Genomic DNA, 11,764 nt, shown 5'->3' on the forward strand with positions numbered 1-11,764 from the left:
AGAAAACTTTTAGATTAAAAGAGAAGTAAGAAATTTATCAAACAGTTATACATCTTATTTCAATATTGATTTAAACTTAGAAGAAATGACATTCATAAATAAATAGGTAATTTAAATCCTGACTGGATATGTGCTATATTAACAAAATTTTGCTTTTTCTTTTCCAGTGACAATGGTTTTATAACCAAAGAAGTATTTATCTTGAAAAGGTATGTATGGAATATTTATGGATGAAGAGATATGATATCTTGGAAACACTTCAAAATAGTATGGAGGGGGAAAATAGGTGTGGATCTAGGTAAAAAAAAAAAAACACACACACAAAACAAACAAACAAACAAAAAAACAAAAAAAAACTTTGCCCATGAGTTTAATAACTGTAGAAGTTGTTTTGTATACTTACCTATATCTTATATTTTCTATAATAAAATTAGAAAGAGGATTACATCGGAAAAGTGACAGAGTAATAATGAGTACTGTTTTATTAGAGATATCTTAGCAGGAGATTATTGAGAAGAGGCTTGATGAAAATTACGGTACATAATAGCCGAAACTGGTTTGGCTCAGTGGATAGAGCGTCGGCCTGTGGACTGAAGGGTCACAGGTTCGATACCGGTCAAGGGCATGTACCTTGGTTGCAGGTACATCCCCAGTGCGGGGTGTGCAAGAGGCAGCTGATTGATGTTTCTCTCTCATCGATGTTTCTAACTCTCTATTCCTCTCTCTTCCTCTCTGTAAAAAATCAATAAAATATATTTTTAAAAAAAGAAAATTACATAACGAAGTGAGGATTAAAAAAGGTCTATAGATTTTTCAGTTGGGAAGTAGTGTGTGGAAGACGAAGTTTGAGTGAACGGGCTGAAATGAATAAGAGGAGACAGCGTTATTTTTTCCTGTAGCTTGCTGTAAAGGGAAGAGGAGAGAGGGTACCATCTCCCTTCCTTGAGTAGAGCAGGACACTCTGCCTATCTGAAACAATACACAATTTTGAAGTCTTTGCTTGAAATTACCACCTGTTAGCTCCTGTCCTGGGCCCTCTTTTTCTGATCTTATTTCTTTTGGGCTTCAGATCCCTTTTCCCCTGCCTAGCTGTCCTCATTAGCTCTATACAATTTCTTTAAAGAACTGCCTCTAAGTCCCATGTCACAAGCCAGGTGCCACATAAAGGGGATTGCCCAGTTATGCTACCCGCGGCTTTTATTTCTTTGACTTCATTCTTCACTTTCTTTTTAAAAATATATATATTTTATTGATTTTTTACAGAGAGGAAGGGAGGATAGAAAGTTAGAAACATCGATGGGAGAGAAACATCGCTCAGCTGCCTCCTGCACCTCCCCCTCCCCCCCACTGGGGATGTGCCGGCAACCAAGGTATATGCCCTTGACCGGAATAGAACCTGGGACCCTTGACTTTGCAGGCTGACGCTCTATCCACTGAGCTAAACCGGTCAGGGCTTATTCTTCACTTTCTATTTTCAACTTAGCCTTGCGTTTTTAACTAGATTTTCAACATTATGTGCTTATCCATCATCTTACTTACCTGTTTATCAAGAATTAGATCCTTTCTAGACATTGCCATGAATTGCTTATCTCCACCCAGCCCCAGGAGCTGTGCTTTTTACTGAAGAGGTAGCAGTGAAGACCACACATTAGGTTGGTAACCTATGGTCTGGGTCACCTTGGTACAGCCATGGCCATTTCATGTCCAAATTAAAATCTTCCATGGCCAGCCAACCTGGCACTAGAGGAACATTAATCTAACAACTGGAATGAATCCCTGTGCTCCTTAATCATTAACACAGACCAGGGCAGAACTGCTGGCTCTGCATTCAGAGGCCCATCCCCTATAGCTCTGGAAGCTCCCAGAATTCTGTGCTTCATTCCAGAGCATCTGCTCTAGCATTTCCCCAGCAGTTCAGGTCTGCTCCTTTCTAATGTTTTGTGTATTGCACGCGTAAACCACTTTTGCTGAATTATGAAGTACTGTGATGATTATCTTGAGAATAGCAACTGGGCTCTAGTTTCAACTGCAACTAAAGTAGCTGCTGCTCTTCATGAAATGCAATTTTTACTTGTGTCACTCAGCCACAACCCCTGCTGGCTTAATGGAAGTCCTACAACTGGAGAAGTAAAGAAGAAAGCACATTGAGACTGGAAGGATGGGCGGAGGCACTGAACAGGCTGATCCAACACCTACATGTGCTGTTTTTGTTGCTGTTGTTGTTTTTAATAAATATATTTTATTGATTTTTTTACAGTGAGGAAGGGAGAGGGATAGAGAGTTAGAAACATCGATGAGAGAGAAACATCAATCAGCTGCCTCCTGCACACTCCCTATTGGGGATGTGCCTGCAACCAAGGTATATGCCCTTGACCAGAATAGAACCTGGGACCTTTCAGTCCACAGGCCAACACTCTATCCACTGAGCCAAACCGGTTTTGGCATACATGTGCTGTTTTTTAATCGGGAGGGAGAGTGACTCTGTACAAGCCACCCCTGAGGAGCTAGGGGTCCACCCCTCCCCACCTTCCCCCTCTCCCCACCTGCTAGCACAGGGTTCCAGAGCTCAGAAGAGAAGTCCCTGTAACTACAGGCTGGAAGACAAATCCTGGTTATTCAGATGTGGGCATTTTGCAGATATTTTCTCAAAAATGAATGAAAGAAGCTTTTCACTCCAAGAAAATCAATTGATAGTGTTTGTGCCAATGATAACTTTCAGGTGTTCAAGCAAGGGAGAGCACCTTATCCATGTGGAGTTTTTTTTGTTTTTTGTTTTTAAATTTTTTTCTACTTAACTTTATTTCAATTATCCAAATTGAAGGCCAGAAAAACAATTGTCTTCAGTTAAGTGATTCTTCTGATATGGTATTTAGTATTTGAGACAATTCACTTGTGTAACGTATATACCATTTGCGGTGAAGGAACTATTTCCTGTAAAATAGGATTTCATTGCCAAGAACTATACTTTTAAAAGTAACTTAGCGATTTCATTATCTTACCAGCAAGGGGCAGCAAACAACAATGTTTATTTGAAACACTAAGCTGTTTCCTGAAGTTAGTTTAGAACTTGTCCTCTTATTATTTTGTTTAATGAATACTTCTCTGACCCCTTCCCCACTCCTCCTAGTGATGCTAAGCTTCAAAGACAGAATGAGAGGGACATCCAAGAGAGAAGAGAGTAAATTGTAACATTTAAAATATAATTTTAAGAAAAGGATAATATCTGCAAGTCCTTTGTGTTGACAAGTGGTAAGTCTCTTATAATATCTTAGTTGAGTCCTAGTAATACCACTAATTAAGCATATCCACAGAAACTATTCACAGTGCATGGATGAGAAGGAAAGGGTAAAGGTACTATCTTATCATAAGTCTACATTTCTTACAAAATACAGGTTTCTCATCTGGGCTTTCATGACCTAATTTATTTATTTACTAGGAGCCCAGTGAGCAATTTGAAATTGGGCAGCACCACCCACTCTCGAGTTGCCTGTCTGGCCCTGACTCGCTCCCTGGGCCCTGAAGCAGCCGTGGCCACTGCTGATCAGGCCCTCCCCCAGTGCAGGCGGGTGGAGGCCCCTGCTACTCCACCCCCGACCTCACAACCTACTCTCACAACCTACTCTGGCTGACCCGTTATGGTGTCCCAGTTAATTAGCATATTTCCCTATTATAAGTATAGATTTCATTTTAGTAAGTATTAGTTGGTCTGAAGGTTGTGGGTTATTGTTAAGCTGATTAACATCATTTTAGTAAGTATTTTTTGAGCATGTACCACAGGCCAGAAGCCATACATATTGCAACTGCACACTCTAAAATAGAAAATTCTGTACTGGAGACAAATGATGAAATTGATAAAATATCTGTCCTCCCTTCTTCTTCTTCTCCTTCTCCTTCTCCTTCTCCTTCTCCTTCTCCTTCTCCTTCTCCTTCTCCTTCCTCTCTTCCTTCTCCTTCTCCGTCGTCCTTCTCCCTTCTCCTTCTCCTTCTCCTTCTCGTCTCCTTCGCCTTCGCCTCTCCTTCTCCTTCTCCCTTCTCCTTCTCCTTCTCCTTCTCCTTCTCCTCTCCTTCTCCTTCTCCTTCTCCTTTCCTCTCCTTCTCCTTCTCCTTCTCCTTCTCCTCCTCCTTCTCCTCTCCCTCTCTCCTCCTCCTCCTCCTCCTCCTCCTCCTCCTCCACCTCTTTCTTCTTCTTCTTCTTCTCCTTCTTCTTCTTCTTCTTCTTCTTCTTCTTCTTCTTCTTCTTCTTCTTCTTCTTCTTCTTCTTCTTCTTCTTCTTCCTCTTCTTCTTCTTTAAAGTTAGGGAAAGTTATCCAAACTAAAAGAAAAGCTAGAGATAAAACAGGAGAAATTCTGTACAACAAGCATGAACAGAGAGTAAGATGCTAGTGAAGGCATGGGAAAATGTCAAGTCCTAGCACTGGGTTTTTCTTTAGAAACTTCTTTTTAAAATTTTCACTTTTTTTTCCCAATCACAAATATGGTGTGAAAAAAAATATAACTGTTTTTCTTATAACTGGATAAAATATCTGTCTTAAGACTATTCTACCTAAAGGGTAGAGCTTACTTATTTCCAATAAACTTCATTGTTGTGGGGATTTCTGAGTATTTCATGTCTTTTTCAAATTCAGAATCTGCTCTCAACACTGTTTCTTCCTAGGTTTGGGAAAGTACATCTACTACTGACATTTGCTCTGTCTCAATGGTGTGTTGTAATCTTTGAGATGTAACTCATTTGACATGGCACTCATGTGTTCTGTTTCCATGCTGCCATAAACATCAAGATGTGATTCAATCAAGATGAGATCTGCTGTCTGTCTTCTTGTGCTCCTAAGGGCCCCTGTAGGGCATCTGGCTCTCTTTCTCTTACTAACACATGATCTCTCTCATTCTCTCTCTCTCTCTCTCTCTCTCTCTCTCTCTCTCTCTCTCTCTCTCTCTCTCTCTTTCTTTTTCTCTCTCAACTTCTGCATCTTATTTGGGATCTTTGAGAAGCCCTTCCATGTCACCACAGGCCATAGGATGCTCACTGGTCCCATTTATGTCCCCATATCCTATGTAACTATATTTAACATATTGCAACTGCACACTCTAAAATAGAAAGTTCTGTGGAAATTGTTAGATCAGGGTCTCAGAAGAAAAGCAAACACAGAATCCTTCACTTTCAGAGTCCCCTCAATAAATTATTGTTTTTTAAAAAAAGTATATTTTATTGATTTTTCACAGAGAGGAAGGGAGAGAGAGAGCTAGAAACATTGATGAGAGAGAAACATCGACCATCTGCTTCCTGCACACCCCCCACTGGGATGTGCCCACAACCCAGGTACATGCCCTTGACCGGAATCAAACCTGGGACCATTCAGTTTACAGACCGACGCTCTACCACTGAGCCAAACCGGTTTCAGCAAATTCTTGGTTTTCTAATACCCACAAAGATACTTTGCAACTTAACCATTGGAGGGACTGAATGAGGCAAACACCTTTTAAAATTTCTTCTGTTATACTTGTATTATGACTTCTGAACTTGAAGATCAATATTTATCATTTATTCCAGACAAATTTTCTTGAATGAGGGAGGCTCAATTAATAAAAAAAAATCCATGAGGGTAAAATATTAAGTAATATCTCACATAATGACCCATATGCTCAAGTACACTGTTATTTAAAATCAAACCCAAACAAACATAAAACTTCTACCTCAAGAATATCTTTTTCCTTTTAATGCTAAGCTTCTCAAAAGAAGTCTCCATTTCTCAATCATCTAACAACTAATAAAGTTCACAGTCATATGGCATTTATGCAACAGAAAAAAATACTTTGAGATTTTATGAGCATTTGCATTTCAAGTTCACTAATGTACATCTATATTGGAATTGTTCCGCATTAACAAAAGTTAACTATGTATTCTGCTATTAAAGAATTTTTTTCCCCAGAAACAGAATAGATTGCCATCTGGATCATGTAGACATGTCAAGCCATGTGCAAGAAAACAGGCCATGAAAAAAAACAGGAGTCCTTTTTTACAGAGGGGAAGAAGAAGTTAAGGTGAGAGGCTGTTACAGCCATTGAGCTTGTTGTAAACACACAATTCTTCCTGTAGGGTTTTTGTAACTGACTTAAAGTGTGAGAGCTCCTCCAAAGGCCCTTCCAATTCCTGACTAGGTTATATCTCTCACACATTTTGGTAGAATATGGGGTGTGTATTTATTTCTAGAATTCCAATAATTTCTGTAAGTTTTAAGTTAGCCAGCAGAGGGCAGCAAATAGTAGTGCAAAACCTCAAGCTTGTAGTATTTTTATTTTTATTTTTTTTATTTTTTTTAGGACTTAGTTTATTTTGCACACTTTAAAAAACAAGCAAACACAAATGTACATTATAATATTCTACAGCCAAATGAGGGAAAAAAGACATAGTGAACAAGAAACTGTTGATTCAATTTAATATGCAAATAAAAGTAATTTCTTATTGTCACTGGTCAATTAATCTAAATATAAGTATAATATCTTCAAAAAGAATTACTTTAATAAATGTTTTGATTGATAATTTAATTATTTTAGTGGTAGAGTGAAGCCATAGACTATAGCTATCACTAAGAAAGAAAAAGGCAACTGGAAACACTAGAGAAACCAAAAATCTGTCTAACAAATCATGACTATATACTTTATATGTCAAGAAAAACAAGTTTAAAAGTAATTAAAATTATAAAAGTTATTGGAAGTTGATGTAGTAAAATATAGTATTAACAAAAATTGAAGAAAGAGTGGGGGTAAGAGATAAAAGAAAATTAACTTATAATAAATTAAAATTATTGTTATTTCATAGCACAAAAAAGCCTTAACTTTCCTTTGTTATATGTGCAATAAATTAGTATAAAAGTTCATTCAGAAATAGCTCTCTTTATTTACCTTGTAGTGGTATAGTAAAAACAGCCAATGTTTTCATATAAAACAGACATGGAATCTGTTACTAATAAGTTCTGTGTCCATGGAATTTTACATAGTTGGAGAATTACAAAGTGAATATTAAGAGCCCAGTATAGTGTTTTCCACATAGTGGGCTCACAACAAATATTTGTTAGTTTTGCTATTATTATTTATAGAATTTTCTTAAAACAATAACTCATAATTGTATAATTGATGTATAATTGATGACTATTTAATTACCAGGATGTGACTTCCTTATGAGAGTTGAAGAATGGGAAGTTCTGCTGTTTTGCATTAACATTTAAGGTAATAAATTGCCTGAGTAAAAAAAACAAAAAATGGTTTTCTGTCCTAGACGATGAAAGAATACTGGTTCTCAATCCATAATTGCCTAGTCCCTTGAGAACCCCCAATGTCATAATTATTATCACAGGCATAGATGAAATATTTCAAAATTTTAAGGTACCCTTTATTGGAAACTAAATAATCCACTGGATATTAATTTCCTTGCTTTTGTTTGAAGTATTATATTAACTCATTTGTGGAAGCATTGGTTATCTGTTGTTCATTCTCTCTTCTTCAAAATTAATTTTATATGGCCTGATTGATTAAAATAAGAAATTATATTCCCTACTTAGTAAATAAAGCAGCCCTAGCTGGTTTGGCTCAGTGGACAGAGCATCAGTCTGTGGACTGAAAGGTCCCAGGTGTGATTCTGGCCAAGGGCACAGGCCTGGGTTGGGGAATTGATTCCCAGTAGGGGGCATGAAAGAGGCAGCCAATTAGTGATTATCTCTCATGATTGATTTTTCTATCTTTCTATCCCTCTTCTTTCTTCTCTAAAATCAATAAAATATATTTAAAAAATAAATATATAAAGCTACTTTGGTAGAAATGCTTTTTATGATAACATAGAGCCCATATAAAGAAAATAATTGAAGTAGCCTTTTAAAATTATTTCCTCCTGCAAGACTGGCTAAGAGAGGTGTTTTCCCTAAACAACTGTGGCTTCTTGCTCTACCCTTAGATCTCATAGAATAAAGAGTGGGGGCCAGAGCTGTGAGCTTGGAAGGAGGGACTGTATAGCACACCTTTGTCCCTTCTATTCCTGTTTTGAGACAGTCAGCTGTGGTCCTAGTGCCCTAAGTGGTAAAAGAAGCTTGTAGTATTAAAGCAGCTGATTATGAATAAAGCATGAGTGCCAGGCCACATTAAAGTCTATACATAAAGATTTTCTTGACACAAGGAAGATTTTTGGTGCCACCTCAAAAATAAAAATAAGTGATTTTTTGGGAGAGAACCAAGATGGTGGCATAGGAAAACTCTGGTACTCGCTGCCACCTACAACCACATTAAAATTACAGCTAAACACAGAACATTATTATTCAGAACTGCCTGAAAGCTGGCTGAATGAGACCTATAACTAGATAAATAAAGAAGAAAATACATCAAGACTGGTAGGAGGGCCTGGCCCAACACCCACGTGTGGTGTGTTTTTATTTATTTTTTTAATTTTTATTTTTTTAATATATTTTTTATTGATTTTTTACAGAGAGGAGGAGAGAGGGATAGAGAGCTAGAAACGTCGATGAGAGAGAAACATCGACCAGCTGCCTCTTGCACACCCCCTACCGGGGATGTGCCCGCAACCAAGGTACATGCCCTTGACCGGAATCGAACCTGGGACCTTTCAGTCCGCAGACCGACGCTCTACCACTGAGCCAAACCGGTTTCGGCTGTGGCGTGTTTTTAATTGAGAGAAATATCTTCACTGTGGAAGCCTTTTGTGAGAAGCAAGGGGTTTCAGCCCCACACCAGACCCCTAGTGTAGGGTTCCAGAGTTAGGAAGAGAAGTCCTCATAACTTCGGGCTGTAAAAACCAGTGGGGATTGTGACTGAGTGACACAGAGGTTGCTGGAGATTCAGGAAATCCTTCTTAAAGGACCAGCACATGTACTTGCATGATCCCACTCCCTCTGAGCTCCAGTGCTGGTGGCAGCAGGGCAGAGTAATTGGGAAAAGCAGAGACATATAGGGAATAACTGGATTGTCTGGCATTGGGACATGAACTTGGGGGCAGCTTTCTCCAGCTGAGGTACTTTAAGGTATCATTGTTCCTGTGCTAAGACCTCCCCCCATTGCAGAGCTGTCTGGCAGCTATATCTGAGTTTCCATCAGCATGGCTACACTGTTTGTTCCATCCAGGTGATTCCTTGAGAGCCTGCTCCATCCAACTTGTGGTCCCACCCACGCTGTTTGAAGCAGCTTTTACCTTTGAATGGCCTGTCCTGGATCAGGTTATAGATTTTCCTAAACTCTCTTAGACAAGCAGCAGCTAGTGTCAGTGTGCCCCATACCAATCAATAAAAGTCCCAAGACTCAGCACTAGCACCAGCCTGCTTTGCTTCTCAGCTTGGCCACACCTTCCAAGCCTGATACAAATAGCAGCCATTTGCAGATCACTCAGTAGCACCTGCCAGGTGGTCCCAGGCAGTGGCTGACTTTGCATCTCCCTGGAGGCCCCAGAGCCAGTGCACTCAGTGGACAATTTCAGAACACACCAGATTGCAACTCTACACATCCATGAGTGATACATTGAAGGGCAGACTCAGTGAATATCAAAGCCCCACTGAAGCAAGTCCTGCTCCATAAGGGTGTTTCCTACACAGCAGCTCTCCCACTGTAGTTGTAGCTGGATCTCACAGCCAATTGGCCTGGAGGTAAACTCCTCCTGGTGATGCCAACATCAATTAAGGTTCAACTCCAACGGCACTGTTGTGTATCTAGAATGCCCAGTTCAGGTGTCTGTGGAGGCTGAGCCACTGGGCCCTACAGGACACCTACTACACAAGGCCACTCTACCAATTTCAGAAGACATAGTAGCTGCTGCTTTTTTAAGAGACTTTAGGAAAGTCTGAAGCCTGATCCAGGACTAGCCATTCATATGGAACACATAGAAACAAACACAAGGAAGCAGCCAAAATGTGGACATAAAGAAACATGTGTCCCTTGGCCTGGTCTGCACCCTCTCACAATCCAGGACCCCTTGGGGGTGTCAGAAAGCTAGTTTCAGCCTGACCCTGCAGGCCAGGCTGAGGGACCCCTCTGGTGCACAAATTCATGCACCAGGGCCTCTAGTTAGAGTTATATTTGCATAAGTATGGCAAGAAGAATAGATAGTACATAAACTTTTAGATTGATAGGAAAAAAATATAATAGAAAAGAAAATCAAGCTTAACACAAAAACTCATTTCTAAACATCAGCATAAATGAAAACATAAGATAAAATTTACCTTTTAGCCCTGGCTGGTTTGGCTCAGTTGGTTGGAGGTCATCCCACATATTGAAAGACTACAGGTTCAATTCTGAATCAAGGCACATACATAGGTAGCAGGTTCGACCCCCCAGTTGGGGCACATATGGAAGGCAACAAATTTATGTTTTTTCTCACACCAATTTCTCTCTCTCTCTTTCTCTTTCCCTTCTCCTATCTTTAAAATCAATAAGCAAATCCTTGGGTGAAGATTAAAAACACACACCTGCTCTAACAGATTTGGCTCAGTGGATAGAGCATTGGCTTTTGGACTAAGGGGTCCCAGGTTCGATTCCAGTCAAGGGCATGTACCTTGGTTTTGGGCACATCCCCAGTAGGGAGTGTGCAGGAGGCAGTTGATGAATGTCTCTCTCTCATCGATGTTTCTATTTCTCTATCCCTCTCCCTTGCTCTCTGTAAAAATGTCAATAAAATATATTTTTAAAAAACAACAACAACAACACACACACACACACACACACACACACACACACACACACACCTTTTATTCCCTTTTTAAAAATAATGTGAAATTAGAACCTGAGTTTGTGGATGAAAGGACAACCATGATAGACAGGCTCTGTGGAGAACAAGCTCTGTTTGGTAGCCAGAACTTACATACTCTGTTCTTCAACATAGGAATCATTCTCGGGTTCTTGCTATAGAGTTGGGCAGCTTTAAAGAGGTGACATTTCTATGTTTGGTTAACTTAAGAGTACTTGAGCCACAATTATATAGGATGGTGTGGTAGGTGTGGGCCCCAATTACTTATTATTTCTTTAAGATGCTTGAGCTGGGGGAGAATGTTAAGAAATGCTGTTTCTCCAGTTTTTGGAAATATTTCTAGTTCTCCAGGAAGTAAGAATTGCTCCTTTGTAGCTGAGAGATGTACTGCATTTTCTATATACTTCACTGCAGAGATATTTCCTGCTTAAAAGTGCTATCTTTTTTTCATCCACATACAGATTGTGGAACAGAGAGGGACAAAGCAGGGCAGGTTTATGAGAAGGAAGGATTTCACAACAGGTGGGCTGAAAGCCAATAGCAGAATTTTAATATGATCACGTTTATTTATTTAGATCCACTTTAGAATAGTAATAATAAAAGTATTGTCTTTAGAAGTAGGCAATTTAAAGAATTTTTATACAGTGCATAGATGATTTATAAAGTATAACTACAGTTTATTGAAATTTATCATTATGCATAGATTTTTGCAAAAAATTAATGTTCTGTGAATTTCATTGCTAATAAGATATTCCTTAATCATTGAAAAATAAGGACTAATTTTTATTTTTAAAAGCTTTTAAAAAATAATTTTAAAAATTAAAGTTTACATATCATATTATATTAGTTTCAGGTGTACACCCCAGTACAGTACTTAGACATTATATAATTTACTAAATAATCATCTGATATATCTCACACCCACCTGGCATCATACATAGTTATTAGAATATTACTCACTATATTCCTCATGCTGTACTTTATATCCCTATGAACATTCTGTAACTATCTATCTGTGCTTCTTAATCC

Source organism: Pipistrellus kuhlii, unplaced genomic scaffold, assembly GCF_014108245.1.
Source record: "Pipistrellus kuhlii isolate mPipKuh1 unplaced genomic scaffold, mPipKuh1.p scaffold_m20_p_2, whole genome shotgun sequence".
Lineage (NCBI taxonomy): Eukaryota > Metazoa > Chordata > Mammalia > Chiroptera > Vespertilionidae > Pipistrellus > Pipistrellus kuhlii.